Source organism: Symphalangus syndactylus, chromosome 11 (genome assembly GCF_028878055.3).
Source record: "Symphalangus syndactylus isolate Jambi chromosome 11, NHGRI_mSymSyn1-v2.1_pri, whole genome shotgun sequence".
Lineage (NCBI taxonomy): Eukaryota > Metazoa > Chordata > Mammalia > Primates > Hylobatidae > Symphalangus > Symphalangus syndactylus.
The window spans coordinates 124,876,666-124,895,305 of NC_072433.2; the positions used below are offsets into that span (position 1 = coordinate 124,876,666).

General features: G+C 42.3%; 1 protein-coding gene across 1 annotated transcript in view; it reads right to left on the bottom strand.

Annotated features, from left to right (window-relative positions):
• Positions 1-18,640, bottom strand: part of MAF (MAF bZIP transcription factor) — a 388,207-nt gene that overhangs the window by 313,278 nt on the left and 56,289 nt on the right. The window lies entirely within an intron of this gene.

The following is an 18,640-nucleotide window of genomic DNA, read 5'->3' on the forward strand; positions in this document are numbered from 1 at the left end:
TCCACTTCAGATTATCAGGCATTAGTCAGATTCTGGTAAGGAGACCACAACCTAGATTCCTCATATGCACAGCTGACAATAGAGTTCACATGCCTATAAGAATCTGATGCCGCCCCTGATTTGATGGGAGGCAGAGCTCTGGCGGTAATAGGAGTGAAGGAGAGTGGCTGTATATACAGGTGAAGCTTTGCTGCTGCCTACTTCCTGCTGTGCAGCCCGGTTCCTTACAGGTCAGTGGCTGGGGGTTAGGGACCATTTCCCTAGACAATAGGCATAGACATGTCTCCCTGACTCTGGAAGTCTAGCACCTGGTTTTAACTATCAGGAGATGGGTCTTACAGGTTAGCAGTATGCTGGTAAATGTTTTACAACAGGCTTTAATGGGCAAAAAAACAAAACAAAACAACAACAACAACAAAAAACAAAACAAAAAACAAAACAAAACATTGTGGTAAAGGGGAACCCTGATCCATAGCATTTGCCCATTTCTGTGGTGTAAATACTCCTACCATGGACCATTTCAAGCTACTTTTGAAGTCACCAAATGTGGAGTTTGGAAGAGATGCAACATTGGATGTTATGATACATGCAAATAATAACAAGATTTAGACAATAGTAGAAGGTAGTAAAATAACTATCTTCTACTTTTATAAATAAAAATAGAAAGGGGGAATTTTATTTTTAAATAGAATTGATTTGATTGTAAGATTATATAATTTTTAATAGTGGCTGCTTTTAATAAGGACTCAGAGAATTTCTGAAAATTTGACCAGGGGCTCTTGGGAGCTGCTACAAACTAGCTCCAACACATCAGTGCTGTGGGGGAACCTGGCTTTAGAGCTCCATTCATTTGGATATAGCTGTGTGTCATTTGTGGTTTAGTGAACTTGCCTATTTCCAGGGACAGACCACATTTTTGGATCTGCACTAGATTGGTCTTCGTCCCCTAAAGTTTTCCCCAAATTACAATTGACCACAAAATATCAGTGCTGCCTGTTTTCTTTGATACAGGGTTTCAGCTCCTTCATTGTCTCCAAATATAGCTCTAAGCTTGCATTCTTACCTGGCTTAAGTGAATCTAAATAACCTCAAAAAGAAAGCAATCAACACCCCAAATGACAAAAATCATTCAGCTTCCTGGCATCTCAAGTCAGAAGAGCTAGAAAATACTATTTTTCTTCCTATGGGCCCAGAGGACAAATTCCTACTAGAGAAAAGAAAGAAACTAAATTTCTACCACATTCCTTTTCTTATGCCAACATTTGGTGACCTTACCAAATGGGAGATCTGGGGGTCTTCCACTCCATCACCACCTTACAATCATTAAAACCACTTCTTAGGGAAGTCCCATCACCTTACAATCATTAAGGTGATGATACAATGATTAAGGGGGGTCCCATCACCTTACAATCATTAAAACCACTTCTTAGGGAAGCTTGTGATGGTGTGGGGTTGTGGAGTGGTGATGTGTAGGAAGTTCACTTCAGTTTGAAGAAGTGAATATTGTCAGGAGATCTGAAAGACCTACTGAGAAAGGTCTTTTCATAAGATGGTACCGCAACATGTTGGTTCAAGACCAACAGACAAGAAGGCGATGGTTTTAAAGCATGGACTGGCTGGGCATGGTGCCTCACACCTGTAATCCCAGCACTTTGGGAGGCCGGGGTGGACGGATCACTTGAGGCCAGGAGTTCAAGACCAGCCTGGCCAATGTGGCAAAACCCCATCTCTACTAAAAATACAAAAAATTAGCCAGGTGTGGTGGGACGCACCTGTAATCCCAGCTACTCAGGAGGCTGAGCAGGAGAATCACTTGAACCTGGGAGGTGGAAGTTGCAGTGAGCTGAGATCATGCCATTGCATGCCAGCCTGGGCAACAGAGCGTGACTCGGTCTCAAAAAGAAAAAAAGCATGGAGTGAATTGAAGGATTCAGTTCAAGTTGCCAGGGATCTCATATTCCAAGAGCTTCTTCTGTCCTCTTTACTTTCTTGGCCATGTCTAATTCCAAGGTGCCTGCAGCCCTTTGTCCCCTCTCATGGCAGTCACAGTAGCAATGGTATGATATTCTAGAATCACATTCATGAAGAAAAAGGCTGAGCTCATGTGGCTAGATGCATCTAGCTTCTGTGAACCACCCACACTGTCAACAGACACTGTCCCAGGGGCCAGGAAATCATCCTGCTCTTGGCAAAAAACCCTGCCACTTGGGTAGGAACTGAGCAGAATCATCCAAGCCAAGAAAAAGTGAGCAAGGCATGGCTCTTTCTTTACCGAAATACAGATTCAGCATGAAGGATCTTGGCAGAACGACAGCTAGGCTTAGCCCTGGTGAATGTCACGACCGTATCTCAAATAACCCATTCTCTTAATAAAACACAGTTTGACTTAAGGCTTTGAGAGATATCAATTCGAAGGGAGAAAAAAAAAAAGGCAAGAGAGAAGACAGTGGAAAGCTTCTTACTATATTAGGGCTATTATTGAATACATATGCTTATATATGCATTTCTGACAGCGTAATCCAAAACCCTGAAAATGAAATTGGCTGTCTTTGGCTTCTTTATTTACAATCACTAACTACTCAGAGATTCTCAGAAATATGGAGATTTCTTGGAGCTGGCTACCTGCAGTAATGTGCCTTCCCTTTCGTCCCATCTAGGCAGTTGATGACCCAGTGAAAGATTTCCCTGCGTTTGCATATTTATAGGGTCTCCTCCAGCTCCACTCTGTTCTTTGTAAGAACAGAGCTTGGTGCCAGCAAAAGGAGCTGGAGCTGTCGGAGCTTCTACTTTTGTTCTTACCTATAGTCTAAGAAAGTCAACCCAAGCTTTTCTCCCACCTGAACGTAAAACTACTGCAGGACTGATTGCTACATCAGTGGCCTCCTGAGGCAGACTGGGATGTGGGAAATGACACACTGGAACTCATGGTCCCAGAAGAGATTCCAAACTCCAGCTGGCCTCTCACTCATCAGTTACACCTTCCCATGTGCCAAAAGCCAGGGGAGGGAGATTATACTTTGGAGTCAGATGGACCCAGTTTGACCCCAATCTCCACCCCTCTCTAGCTGGAAGTTGGCCAGCTATGTAGCTATTCAGAGTTTCAGTACCTTGTGTATTAATAAACAAACAAACAGAAAAATTAAAGGAAGACATCCACCATAGACAAAGTTGGCTGAAACATATAATGAAATCTACATACTATTTTAGTAACTTCCTATGAATCTATAATTATTTCAAAATATTTTAAATAGGGGCATTAATAATAACAACAATGCCAATCTTAATAATATCTCAGAGGGTGTTTTGGAAGAGTTAAAAGGAACAATACATGGATAAGTGTCAGCAGGTGTTTGACATTCAATAAATGTCTGAAATCATAGTTGGAAGTATGGATACAAAGCATGCAATAAATATTATTTTAGGCTGGGCACGGTGGCTCACGCCTGTAGTCCCAGTACTTTGGGAGGCCGAGGCGAGTGGATTACTTGAGGTCAGGAGTTCAAAACCAGCCTGGCCAATGCGGTGAAACCCCATCTCTACTAAAAATATAAAAATTAGCTGGGTGTGGTGGTGCACACCTGTAATCCCAGCTACTCAGGAGGCTGAGGCAGTAGAATCACTTGAACCTGGGAGGCAGAGGTTGCAGTGATCCGAGACTATACTACTGTGCTCCAGCCTGGGCAACAAGAGCAAAACTCCATCTCAAAAAAAAAAAAAAAAATGTTATTTTAACTTAATTTTCAATAGAAGATGATGCAAGTTTTGTTTATCAAATGTCAGGAGAGTAATTTTTCTATCAAAGAGATAGAACAAATATAAGATCTCCCCAGTAGCCCCAAGTGAGGGCCAAACAAGTGAATTAGTATTACTATGTATTTTTGGAGTGTACAACCTTGAAGATATCCCATAACAATTTATTTTAAGGTCCTGTTTATCTTTACATTTCTTTTAGCTTGAGAACATACCTGCAGATTCCCATTTCTTAGGGAAACCATGACACAACAGACTATTGGGTTTTCCGTGGTCTCAGGTTCAAATGGGCTGGGGGGTGGACGTACATCCATAGTCATGCATTCAACTGTCCCAACACATGAGGGTCCCACAGTGCCTACTTCAAATTCAGAGCACCCTGATAGACTGAAGGAAAGAGATGTAAATATTGGGAAGCAGTTTTACCCCACTTTTTTCTCAAGAGAAAAAAATTTAATTTTTGTTTTTGGAAAATGTATGTGGAGCACACTAAATAAAAAATCAGCATAAAATATTTAAGGACATTATTCATTTTATAAAGTGTGTTTCCAGGCATTTACATAAATAGGAATGAATATATATATTTGTGCCTCAAAACATACATACAACATAAACACCAAAATGTTAAGAAGAGTTTATCTAATTATTGAAAGTATGACTGAGTGCTTATTATTTTTTATCTTAAAGTTTTTTGAATATTGTGAACTTTCTCTAATGGATTGCTTTTATAATAAAATTAATGATCAATTGTGGTTTATTGTCTCCTTTCAAAATCAGTCATAGATATCTCTTTACTTAACTGTTATCCTGGAGATAGTAAAATGGCAGGTCTATGGGTGGAAGGAATGGAAATGATTACCTGTGAGCCACTTCTCTGTAGCCAGAAAGGACTCCTGAGCCAGCCAAATCCTGTGTCTTTTAGGGAGATGGCCCTGGGTGGGGAGAGGCCCAAAGGGAAGGAAACCAGGAGACTTGCCCTAGACTTGCCTGCCAGTAAGTTTCGCCATTCCCCAAGCTCTAATTTCCTAAATATCCTGCCTCATCAGCTATTTGAGAGGTCAATGGTGTTAAAGTATGTACTCTTAACTTTCTAGATGAAAATCAGGGACCAACATGAGACATTTTAATTCTATTGCTAGAGCTTGTATAAGCATACCCTTGCCTAGGTGTTTCAAAGGGGTAAAGTCCAGGTCTCCCTAACTTCATAGGATTAAATAAAACAAAGGCAGTAGAGTTAAGATGAGATAACCTCTATCCTCTGCATCTCATCTCTCTAAAAAGAGTCCTAGGAAGCATTTCCTAAGCTGGGAATCTTTAAGTTCTCTAAAGCAGCAGTCCCCAACCTTTCTAACACCAGGGACTAGTTTCATAAAAGACAATTTTTCCATGGACTGGGAGTGGGGTGGGGATGTTTTCCAGATGACTCAAACACAGTACATTACTGTGCATTTTATTATTATTAAATTATAATATATAAAGAAATGATTATACAACTCACTATAATGGAGAAACAGTGGGAGCCCTAAGCTTGTTTTCTTGCCACTAGATGGTCCCGTCTGGAGTTGATGGGAGACCGTGACAGATCATCAGGCCTTAGATTCTTATAAGGAGGGCATAACCTAGCTCCCTTGCATACTCAGTTCATAGTAGAGTTTGTACTCCCATAACAATCTTAACGCCACCACTGATATAACAGGAGGTAGCACTCAGGCAGTAACGTGAGCGATGGGGAGTGGCTGTAAACACAGACGAAGCTGCACCCACACACCCATCACTCACTTTCTGCTGTGTGACCTGGTTCCTAAGAGGCCACAGACTAGTATTGGTCTGTGGCCTGGGGATTGGGGACCCCTACTTGAAAAGATTAGAAAATAGGCATCAGTGAGATCTAGAAGGCACAATGTCCTATCCTATTATCTGTGCTCAGTGGTCTGAAGAGGGGTTTGGATGCTCTGGGGACCGTGGGAATGCCTCTTAGGAACATGCCCCAGCATAGGGTTGCCAGAAGCAATACAGAATACCCAGTTCGGTTTGAATTCCAGATAACCAATGAGAAATTGTTAGCATGAGTAGGTTCCTATATTGCACGGGATTGACTTATACTAAAAATATATTTGTCATTTATCTCAAGTTCAAATTGAACTGGGCATCTTATGACTTTATTTGCTACGTCTGGCAAACTGACCCCAGCAGCGCATGGTTCTCCAATTCCTTGGATGTAGTGTGGGGTAGAAACATGACCCCCACTCTGGTTTGAGAAGAGCCAAGGGAGGAGGGTCGAGAACAAACAGGAGGCCCTCCTCCCATGTCCTGCAGCATCATCCATAGCCACTGGGAGACAAATCTTTTACGCAAATACGAGAGTTGGTTCTAGAGAAGCAGCTTAGATGAGTTTCACTACACAAAAGAAAAAAAGTGAAACAACTGTGCAGTGAGTAAGAAGCTTGTACATTTCAGTGCAGTTTATTTCAGCTCCAATCATTCAATATGATAGACGGTCAACTACTCAGTAGCCAAATGGACTGTTCTCGACTCCAGAGAGAGGCCACAAATTATCTGGCCTCTATAAACTAAGACAAGATTTAACTGGTAAGAAACAAACAAAGTATTGAAATAAAGTATTCTAATCAGATCATTAGGAGAAATGGGGGCGGCCTCTGTCAGGCATGAAGATATGAAATGTGCATCATAAACTGCTCGTGTGTGAGCGTGTGTGCGCGTGCATGCATGAGTGTGGATACATGTGTGTTTGTGTAGTGCCAGGCCTAGAAGATGGATAAAAATAACACAAAAGAATCGCTGGGTGCCTCAGATATCTTTGAAGGAGCACATGGACCTTGTCTCGCCGTCCCCAAGTGGCCAACATATCTATGCGGTCAGTGCCAGCTTTGCACAGTTAAAATAAAGAAAACAAATATCCAAATATCCAATATCATTGCTGCAAGCTGGCCTGTGGGTCTTTGCCGACATCTGACCTGCTTCACATAACCTCCTGGCCTCTAAAAATAGATATTCTGTGGTACATATAATTTTTATACGATGACTAATACAGGAATGCCCTTTGGGATAACTTAGTGTCTTAGTTTCTCTCTTTTCTCTCTATATTTATCTATGTCTTCACTGGCATCTTTAAATAAAACTTAGTCTGTAGCCACGGATCAAGAACATTAGCCAAGAAATTATTTATCTATGACTTGAAGGGTTTTACTCTTCTTATCAACATAAAAGACACTCCTATTTTTTAAAGGGGGCAGAGGGATGGTCTCAGACCTGTTTTGTATTTCTCTGCCTTTACATATCACTTTTCCAGATCCAAGGGTCAGTCAGAAGAGGTTTCCACCTACCCCACTCCTTTTCTCTTTTATATACAACTGAGTCAAAAATAGAAAGGTAAATTCCTGGACTATAAAAAAATTCCTTATATTAATATTACAGCTTGCTGCCCTAAACTCCAATAAGAAGGGTAGTGTGGTCATTCACAACCACTGGACTCTTACTCTGAATTCTACTTTTGTCCTCTGGTTGAGAGGCAGGAAGACAGAGGAAGACAGCAGGTGGAGGGGGAATGGAAAGTATGACATCTGTTCAGATCCCCTCATTGTCCATCTGGTTTATAACCTGAACTTTTGTCTGGAGGTAAGAATTCCAGAAACTGAAGGAGAAAGTCTGCTAGGGGGGAAAATAACAGAGATCCATCCCTGACTTCCCATCACCTTTATTTCAATACCAGTGACCTCTCCACCACCTCCCAGTGACCTCTGTGCCACCTCCCAGCTGATTAGCTCTGCGTGTGAGGATGTGGAGAGATGAATTTTCTTATCCAGTGATGTCCTTCCTTCGAAAATAACATTCTCCCTCCTCTGTTGCCATCAGAACAATAACTGCTTAATGTCAATGCACTAAGCAAGGTCATGGCAAGATCCAGGGCACCCAGAGACAAGAGAGGGCAAGGAAAGCCTGGGAAATTCATGCCCTCCTGTTCATGCTCCCCTCAGCTCACCTGAAGGCCTCGCTGTCCCCATACTACAACCTCATCTTACAAGAGCCCTTTGACACTGCTTATGTCGTAAACTACAGTCCCTTGAGGAAAGAGATCAGAATCTACTTGCCTAGGTAACTGGCCCAACATTGGCTGTTCAGAAGTACAGCTTGTGAACAACCAAGGAAATTTCTTCCTTAACTTTGAAGTAGAGTGTAAATTTGGTTCACTCCTTTCAATGAAAACAGAATCCAAATGTAATTTATTATTTTTTCTGTTAACTTAAAAAAAGGTTAGGTGTCATGCACACTCTTGGTTCTTCCTCCTGTGTCTCCTTCTACCTCACCGCATTACCATGTGGTTTTATTCCTGCGAATACAGGAGTTAGGCCAGCTGGGCATCTGAATTTAAAAGACTTGAGTCTCACTCCAAAAATAGTGTCAGAAAGCTGTCCTGGAATGCAATGCCCCAAAGCTAAGCACTCATATACAGGTGAGTGTTGATGAATTACATGCAATATACTTTTACCCATCAAACCTATGATTTACAGAATACTGCCTTGGACACAGGGTGGGGAACACACATCTACCTTGGACACAGGGTGGGGAACATCACACACTGGGAGCTGTCATGGGATGGGGGGAGGGGGGAGGGATAGCGTTAGGAGAAATACCTAATGTAAATAATGAGTTAATGGGTACAGCACACCAATATGGCACAGGTATACATATGTAACAAATCTGCATGTTGTGCACATGTAACCTACAACTTAAAGTATAATTTAAAAAAAGAAAGAAAGAAAAGAAAACTGTGACCGTTTGTCAGGCACACCCTCTTTAGTGTACTGACTCTAAGGGTCTAGAACTAGAAGAAAGCAAAGCAGACTTGGAAAGAAACATCCGAAATTTGATCCCAGGTTCTTCTCTGGACAGGGTGGGCCAACTGCTTCATCTTTCTCGGGTTCAATTTTACTTTTCTCATTTGTTGGTGGTGATGATAACAACAACAAAAATATCCCCTCCTTTGTAAGCTTCCTTTGAGGATTAGGTAAACTGCTCTTACACCAAAATCTTGCTCAAAGATTTTGACCTTTGGTGAAACCTGCCTTGACTTACTTAGGACAAAGTCAGTTTATCAATTCCGCATTTTGAATCTACCAGGAAAGGTGAAGCTCTGTGATTCTAACAAACCACCCCCAAATCTCAGTGGCTTTAACCGACAGAGGTTTACTTCTTATTCATGCTGAATTTCTATTGCAAGTCTCTAGAGACAGATGTAGACATTGCTTTTCACACTGTAGAGTTATTCAGAGACTGGCTGTGGATGGCGCCTCGGTTTTCTGATACTGTCATCTTAACATGTAGCTTCCTCGTTTTCCAGAGCAGGGGAAGAGACCTTAGGCAATCATGTACTAACTTTTCAGTGCTTCCACCCAGAAATCACACTTGCCACTTCTCCTTGTTTTGTGGGTCATGGCAAATTACAGTACCGTGCTGAGTGGTCAGGAGGTGTGTGAAAGTATCTTTGGATCCGGGAAGGAAAGGAAATATTAGAAAGTATTAACACCATTTTTCCCACTTGTCTATAATATGCATTATTCATAAAGGACTGAAGATAGCATCAACCATTGCTTCTTTTTTTTTTTTTTTTTTTTTTCCGAGACAGAGTTTTGCTCTTGTTGCACAGGCTGGAGTGCAATGGTGAGATCTCGGTCACTGCAACTTCTGCCTCCTGGGTTCAAGCAGTTCTCCTGCCTCAGCCTCCTGAGTACCTGGGACTACAGGCATGTGCCACTATGCCCAGCTAAGAGAAAGGGTTTCACAATGTTGGCAAGGCTGGTCTTGAACCCCTGACCTCCCCGCCTTGGCCTCCCAAAGTGCTGGGATTACAGGCATGAGCCACCGTGCCCAGCTGCATTGCTACTTTAGTTCAGCTATAGAAGCAATAGTTCAGCTATATGTGATACCGCCATGAAGTCAAGGATAGAGTTGCGTATTCATCATCCAACTATTTTCTTTTCTCCCACAGCTGGCAGTATTTATAGAATCAGGATTATGTCCAATCGTCTTTGGTTCTGCATGCTATGCAGACAATAGGTGCTCAGTAAATACTTAACCAGACAGATAAATCCTTTCTCTAGCTACTTCATGATCCTAGTGCTATACTCAACATGATGTAGATATAAGGCAGTACTTACCAAAACTGGTAGTCAACCTACTTTTTATAAGACTTTGGCCCAGGCAGAGTCCATGAAATTTTAGAACATGGAATTCACTGCCAATTTCTGCCAGTCAACAACAGCAACAACAAAAGGCACATGCAGTCAGCCTTCCATATTTCTGGGCTCCCCACCCATGGATTCAACCAACTGGGAATTGAAAATATTGAGAAAAATTAGGGCTGGGCATGGTGGCTCATGCCTGTAATCCCAGGACTTTGGGAGGCCAAGGTGGGCAGATCACTTGAGGTCAGGAGTTCAAGACCAGCCTGGCCAATATGGTGAAACCCCATCTCTACTAAAAGTACAAAAATTAGCCGGGCATGGTGGTGCACATCTGTAGTCTCAGCTACTTGGGGGGCTTAGGCAGGAGAATTGCTTGAACCTGGGAGGCAGAGGTTGCAGTGAGCCCAGATTGCACCACTGCACTCCAGCCTGGGCCATGGAGCTGGACTCCATGTTGAAAAAAAAAGAAAAGAAAATATTGAGAAAAATTTTTAAAAAGGATCATTACGTCTGTACTAAACACATAGGGACCTTTTTCTCCTTGTCATTATTCCCTAAATAGTACAGAATAACACCCATTTACATAGCATTTACATTGTATTAGGTATTATAAGTAAACTAGACATAATTTAAAGCATACCCGAAGATATGTGTAAGTTATATGCAAATCCTATTACACAATTTTATGTAAGAGACTTGACCATTCATGGATTTTGGTATGGGAGGGGGCCCAGGAACCAATTCCCCCACAGATACTGAGGGATGACTATTTCATGATAGTGTCAGTAGAGAGACCTTTTATGTATACCATAGGCTTAGACACATGCATCAGGCATCTGTACAGTGTATGTGTTTGTGTGTGTGTGTGTGTGTGTGTGCATATGTACCCAGAAGCTCACAATGTCTGCACGTCTGTGAGATCCTGGGAAGACTACATAGTCAATTGCCAGATCAGCACATTTTATTCAATGATAAAGTGGGTCATTTGGTGAATCTATTCTCAGCTCATATTTGCTTTGAGATAGCACAGAGTCACACTCGAACATCCTGTTCCAACCTCGAAGTTTCCTGGTTTTCCTTTGTGAGGCTGCAACAAGACTATATCCAAATACACACTGATACTGATGAAAGCGTCATCATCATTAGCCTCTAATAGTCATCAAGTACTTGCAGTACCAGGCATTGTGATGAGTGTTTTATGTTCACAATCATGTATATGTTTCACAAGAATTCCAAAAGGAAGGCACTATTGCAATGCCCATTTTACAGCTGAAGGCATTAAGGTCAAGTGACCTATTCAAAGCCACACAGCTCTAAGTTGGTGGGGCTGAGTCTTCAAGCCTAGACTCATGCCCGTATTCCTGATCAAACCTGGCTATAGGAGGTTGTTACTCTGGCTAGAATTCACTCTGTGGCTCTCTTTACCCCATCACTCTTTTTCAATTAGGAACAGGTTGCTGTTTGCTGCACATGAACTTCAGAACAGATGGCTCCTAGAAATACTTCAGATGCCATGAGATCCACCACCTTGAAATGTCAAAGCAGCAAAATTCAAACCCAGGGGCCCTGGGTGCCAGTGAGACAGCTGTTATCTTTTTTACTCACCAGACGAGGTCACAGATAGAATGTGAAACTTCTGAACCTCAGAATGACAGTCGCCATTGATTGAACACCTTCTATATTTCAGGCCTTGAATTCCTGGCTTGACGTAGGTTCTCATGGTATGCATGTGACATGGATACTATTTAATCCCATTTCACAAATGCATAAACTGAATCTCAGGTGGATAAAGTAACTTTGTTCTACAATTAATGATCTAAAAAGTCAGAATTTGAGTCTTTATCTGTCTGGCTGCAGACTGCAGAGTGTGAAATCTATTCTACATACTGCACCAAGAAAAAAAATAAAAGGCATTACTTTTCCTTTTCACTTCAAAAACAATTTTGAAAAAGAAGAATGAGAAGAATGATCGCTATAGCAGATATTAAATTTATCATAAAACTATGAAAAAGAGTTCTGTCCTGTCCTAAGAATCAACAAATAAACAGATGAAGTAAAATAGCCCTGAAACATTTCCATGTGTGTAAAATTAAAGCATAGTACAAGATGCATATACAAACCATTAGAGAAAGGAAGGCTTTTTTTGACAAACACTATTAGAAAATTGGTGATTTGCTCGGCCGCGCTCGTGGCCGCGGTCCCGGGGTTCGCGTGAAAATTGGTGATTTACACAAAAATAATTAAGTCAGCATCTCATGTGAAACACCCAAATAAATTCTAAATGCACTGAATATTTGAATGTCCGATATAAAAACCATAAAAACGAAGAAAGTATGGGGGAAGAATTAACTGATGCTTATGGAATCTTTTCAAACACTGAAGCAAAGAAAGAATATTAAGCCTAACTACATTTTATTTACAAACTAAATATTATACATGTAAAAATATAAGTATAATTAAAAGGCCAGAGATAAACATGGAAGAAATTTTGTCACAAATATTGTTCCATTATATATTGCTGGGAGATATAAATTTCTGGGAGAAATCGCCTGGGAACGTGGTGGCACACAGCTGTGGTCCCAGCTACTCGGGAGGCTGAGGCAGGAGAATCGCCTGAACCCAGGAGGTGGAGACTGCAGTGAGCTGAGATCATGCCACTAAACTCCAGCCTGGGTGACAGAGCACGACTCCATCAAGAAAGAAAGAAAGAAAGAAAGAGAGAGAGAGAGAGAGAGAGAGAAAGAAAGAAAGAAAGAAAGAAAGAAAGAAAGAAAGAAAGAAAGAAAGAAAGAAGGAAGGAAGGAAGGAAGGAAGGAAGGAAGGAAAGAAAGAAAGAAAGAAAGAAGAAAGAAGGAAGGAAGGAAGGGAAGAAAGAAAGAAAGAAAGAAAGAAAGAAAGAAAGAAAGAAAGAAGGAAAGAAAGAAAGAAAGAAAGAAGAAAGAAGGAAGGAAGGAAGGAAGGGAAGAAAGAAAGAAAGAAAGAAAAAGAAAGAAAGAAAGAAAGAAAGAAAGAAAGAAAGAAAGAAAGAAAGAAAGAAAGAAAGAAATCACCCAGGAAAATACAAACACTCTTGAAAAACAAGATGAGGTAGAAAAGAAAAAGAAGAGACAATTCATGGAAGGAGGACCAAAAATGGCCATAAATAAAAATACAGAAAAATGCTCAAGAGTAAACAAAGATGAATACAAAGATATTAAAGAATACAAAGATGAATACAAAGATAACATTTTGCTTGACTATTAAAGAAAGTTTTGTAAAATGAATAATTCTAATAAGGTAGTTACCATGAAACTGGGTATCTCCTGTGGTATTTGTGGTAGTATAAACTAATTCAATCTTTCTGGAAAGCAATCTCATTATATGCATTAAGTTTTAAAATTAGGCTGGGCGTGGTGGCTCACGTTTGTAATCTCAGTACTTTCAGCGGCTGAGCCGGGTGGATAACCTGAGGTCAGGAGTTTAAACCAGCCTGACCAACATGGCGAAACCCTGCCTCTACTAAAAATACAAAAATTGGCCAGACGTGGTGGCATGCACCTGTAATCCCAGCTACTAGAGGGGGCTGAGGCAAGAGAATCACTTGAACCTGGGAGGTAGAGGTTGCAGTGAGCCGAGATCACGCCACTGTGATTCAGCTGGTGAGACAGAGCAAGACTCCACCTCAAAACAAAACAAAACAAAAAAGAAAGAAAAGAAAGTTTTAAAATTAACTATAACAAATAATCTCTTTCATGAACATTTATAATAAAGATATAATCAGAGATTCAGACTAAGATTTATAAAGATGTTCAATATAGTGTTATCTGTAACAGGAAAAATGGAGACAATCTAAATATCCAGTAATAGTTTGATGATTAAATAATTTCATAAAAGTATAATATTCTGCAGCTTTGGATAATGTTAATTACACATAGCCTAGTGCTAAACGGAAAAATGCAAACTGCATGCCTTTCTAAATGCCACATGATCACAATGACCTCAGACACTCGAAGACATGGGTGCATTGAAAACCTATTGCAAAAAGATTCTCCAAGTTAAAAATGGTGATTTTTTTCTCTGATGAAATTATGAGTGATTTTTAGCTTTTCCTATATCCTTTACTATAAGTATGAGATGATTTCTGTAACACACAAAATATATATATATTTTAAGCAAACATGGCCAGGTGAGTCTCTCCTGAAGCCCACTGCTGGGAGGAGCCTCATTTGTAAGCTGTCCCTGCTGAGGGGAAGAATTGAGACTGCAGTGGTAGAGTCAGAGCCAAAAGGATCCCCAAGAGGTCACCATAGGAGCATGCAGCCACCAAGGCAGGTGGAGGACTAGAGGCTGTAAAGGAATGAGGTGGGATTATCAGACAGGTTAGGTGATGAAGACTGAGAAAAAGCTGGCCAACTGGATGGAACCCAGCACCTCCTTGCAACCCCCAGGGACGCCATCTCCAGACACATCTAGATTGCAGTCAGGGCATCAGAACTCAGTAACTCTGCTTCCCTGAAGTCCCCGAGCTCTGGTGTCGCTGGCTCCCAGAAGAACCATGAGAACCAAACAAACCTGATTTCAATGCTTCAACCACTCGGTCTCCCAGTGAGACCAGTTACTCTGAAGAGAAGGGCATCCACGCACCAAAAGACTCACTGGCCAGCTCAGAAGAAGCCAGCTCCAACACAGGGGTTTCAGAGGACTGGCTCCAACACAGGGGTTTCCTCTTCCATCAGCACCCCACCCTGCTCATCGTCAACAATGCTCATTGGCATGGTCAACTGGCTAGGAACCTGTGTGGGAAGCCAGACCACTTTGCTGGGCGTCTGCTTCCCAGTGCATGCCGGAGGGATGGCAGATGACCTTGTGAAGGTCTAACGAGGTTGACAATGCAGTTTGAATTTTTCATGGTACAGGCTGGAAATAATTCAGTATCCAAATATGGGTATCGGGACTCATCCTCTTCTCTGACATGTGGGGAGAACAGCTATCTTAGGGTTATTTGGGAAAAGTAAAGGAGTTGGTCTGTGAAAAAATTCAGCGGCATCTGCAGTGCACAATCTAGGTTAATTACTATTTACTGCTAATACGGTTACTTTTACCATTAATACTATTATCACCACTACTACTATTGCCATTACCGCTAGTACTATTACTACTACTATTAACTACTACTGTTACTACAACTGCTATTTTTAGCACATCACACTACTACTGTTACTACTGCTGTCGCTACCATTACTACTACTATTAACACGATTACTGCTATCACTATTCCTGTTACTACTAGAGCTGCTGCTACTGCCATTATCACTACTATACTAATCTAATAGTGCTATAATTATTGCTATCACAATTACTTTTACCATTACTGTTACTACTGCTGCTTCTTCGACTACTGCTATTGTACTCTAATCAACTTCATGCATTTACAGCAACCACACGTTTCAGATTTAGGGGAAATCATCTTGGTTGGAATTATTCTGTCTCATCATCTCCAAAAGTCCTCTCACAACTGTCAGACTATGCACCTGTTGGTGCAGAAAATATTTGTACCCGTAACCCAAACCCCTGTTGAGTGAGGCAGTTCATGCACAGGACTGAAGGAGCCTCCGTCAGTCCCTGGGAGGGACTCTAGGCACAGTAGTACGTGCTTCCGTTTCAAGCCACCAGAAAAAAAAAATAATAATAAATGCTGCTACACAGGAGCTATTCTCCTTTTAAGGATAAGGAAACTGAGGCTTAGGGCAATAGGTAACACGGCCAAGTTCATACAGCTGGTGAAAAACGAGACCCTAATTCAGACAAGGTTCTACCAGGGCCCTTGTTATCAGCAAAGCCACTAGGGTTTTTGCAGTTTTTTTGTTTTTTTTTTTTTTGAGATGGAATCCTAGTCTGTTGCCCAGGCTAGAGTGCAATCTTGGCTCACTGTAACCTCCACCTCCGGGTTCAAGAGATTCTCCTGCCTCAGCTTCTTGAGTAGCTGGGATTACAGGTATGCACCATCACGCCCAGCTAATTTTTGTATTTTTACTAGAGACAGGGTTTTACCATGTTGGCCAGACTGACCTTGAACTCCTGACCTCAAGCGATCCACCATCCTCAGCCTCCCAAAGTGCTGGGATTACAGACATGAGCCAACAAGCCCGGTTACTACTAGGGTTTTAAATGATTAAAAAACAGGTTCAGATTGTGGCATTTGCTCAGTTTCCTCAAGGCGTGAGATAGGTTTTGGAATAAAAAGCTGAGCTGGTTCGTCCCAATTCTCCTGACTCCAAGCGTTTCAGTCTTTGGTGACAATTTCCTCCACCTGCTAATGAGAATTCAGCGGCCGGTGACCATCCTTGCTGGGACACGGGGCTCCCGGAGCAGGTCCTGTGCAGCTGAAGAGGGGAGAGAATGGGAACTTTGGAAGGAGGAGGAAACGGGAAGTCGAAGCGAGCTCCACGAAGCCTCTGGGCAGGAACGCAAACAGGAAAGCGGTTCTCGGCCGGTGGTGGCCTCTCGCTAGCTAGGCATGGTGTCCCCAAGGCCCCCCTGGTGCGTGTTATTTTTGGACCATGCCACGTGGTGAGTAAGTGCCTGTTGGATTAGATAGAGTCAAGGCCGGCTTCCAGGCTGGTGTCTCCCAAGCCACAGGGGTCAGTGGCCCCAGGGACATGGCCTATGGCGGAGTTTCAAATCACACTAACCCCAGCCGCCCCCCAGACATCTCTGAGGCCCTTGGATAACAAAAGGAAGCAGGGAAAGAAAGAGGGAACTGCTCTTCCTTCCCCTCCAATCAGAGGTCTCCACTCTGGGTGCAGTGGCCAGATCTGATGACCTTAGCAAAGCCGCTCTTGGCCTGGAGAATCTTGCAAGCTTGGACTTTCTGTGGCTCGTGCACTGATGGGCAAACTGGGTTTCCTGGACTGGGAGGGGTTAGCTTCCTTCCTCTTTGGGACTCATACCTCAACCCCAAAGCAATTCACTGAACTGCCTCTGGCCTTGGTTAATCTTCAGTGACCATGGCTAGTAGATCATGACAGACTTTAAGAAAGGAGTGTCAAGGCGGTTGGTGTCCACATAAGTTAGACTCTGGGTGGTTTTTATATCATAAGCTAGCACGTCTGACCTATAACAGTAAAGAAATTATCCCATTGTGTGACCTAACAGGATTTTGTGTGTGTGCATGCACATGTGTGTGTATGTGCAGTTATGTTTTCTCTCTCCGTCTCTCACAATCACATAAACAATAAAAAACAGTAAATGTTAAGCCTTTTAAAAGCAGAACCACATCATTTTGAGTTTTGCATTTCACTAGACGAAGTGGTAACGTTCACCAGGTGGTAACATCATGAAGACTGACAACACAGTAATAAAAGCAGATTTTTCTCAGGCATTTAAAAGGATAAGAGACAAAGGTAGGCGCCATCCATGCTAGCTGGGTCTGTCCATATGATTCTCCAGTATCTTGGAGACAGGCAAGAGTGCAGCTAGAATGGGATTTGAAGCCAGGGAGAACTGGGGACCAATCCCGGTCAGACACCATGACCCTGGTCAAGTGCCTCCTTCCCGCTTATCTCATACACAAAATGGGAATGGTGCCTACAGTAGAGGCTTTCTGCCAAGATGACAAGAGCCACTTACACAAAGAGCATGCGGTGGACACCTAGTGGATGTTCAACAGATGTCTGGATGTTCTCAAGATGGCGGGCAGTCCCACCTTTCCAAAGCCTTTGCGGGCAGGAGAGAAGAGCTCAGTCACAAAATTCCTTTCCTTTGTCTAAATGCCCCACCTTCTGGGTAACACAGTATGGTGCTCCTCAACTGTGGCCAAGTGTCAATGCAATGTTTACAGCTGAATAATTTCCAGGCCCTCTTTTCTTTTCTTTGTTCTTTTTTTTTTTTTTGGGAAGCCCTCTCGCTCTGTCGCCCACGCTGGAGTGCAGTGGCGCGATCTCAGCTCACTGCAAGCTCCACCTCCCGGGTTCACGACTTTCTCCTGCCTCAGCCTCCCCAGTAGCTGGGCCTACAGGCGCCCGCCACCGCACCTGGCTAATTTTTTGTATTTTTAGTAGAGACGTGGGTTCCATCGTGTTAGCCAGGATGGTCTCAATCTCCTGACCTCGTGATCCGCCCACCTCGGCCTCCCAAAGTGCTGGGATTACAGGCGTGAGTCACCGTGCCCGGCCCAGGCCCTCTTTTCTTGTACCAAGGTAGAGAGATAGACACCAAGAGACACCTCCGTCATAGAATGCTAGACTAAAAATTGGAAAATGTTTGTAAAATTAAGTTTTAAAACGCCACCCAACAAGTGGTATGATGTGGTCAACTGTAGGGGGGAAAGTTTGCACGGAGAATCAAAGAATATACACTAAAATAAGAGGAGCAACTATTTAATTTAGAGTTCAACACAGTAGTAACTAGCTACATATGGCTATTTAGATTTAAATTAATTAAAATTAAACAGAACTAAGCCTTCAGTTCCTCTGACACACTAGCCTCATTTCAAGTGCTCAGTTATCACACATGGCAGATGGCTACTGCATTGCACAGCACAGATCTAGAATAGTCCATCAGCAGAGAAGGTTTTACTGGACAGCACTGATGTAGAGATGGAGGGATGTTGAGTGATTTCAAAATTTTATTTCCCTAAATGATATTCCATCATTATTTTTTTCCTATAAAAATGTAAATAGTGGCCGGGCATGGCGGCTCATGCCTGT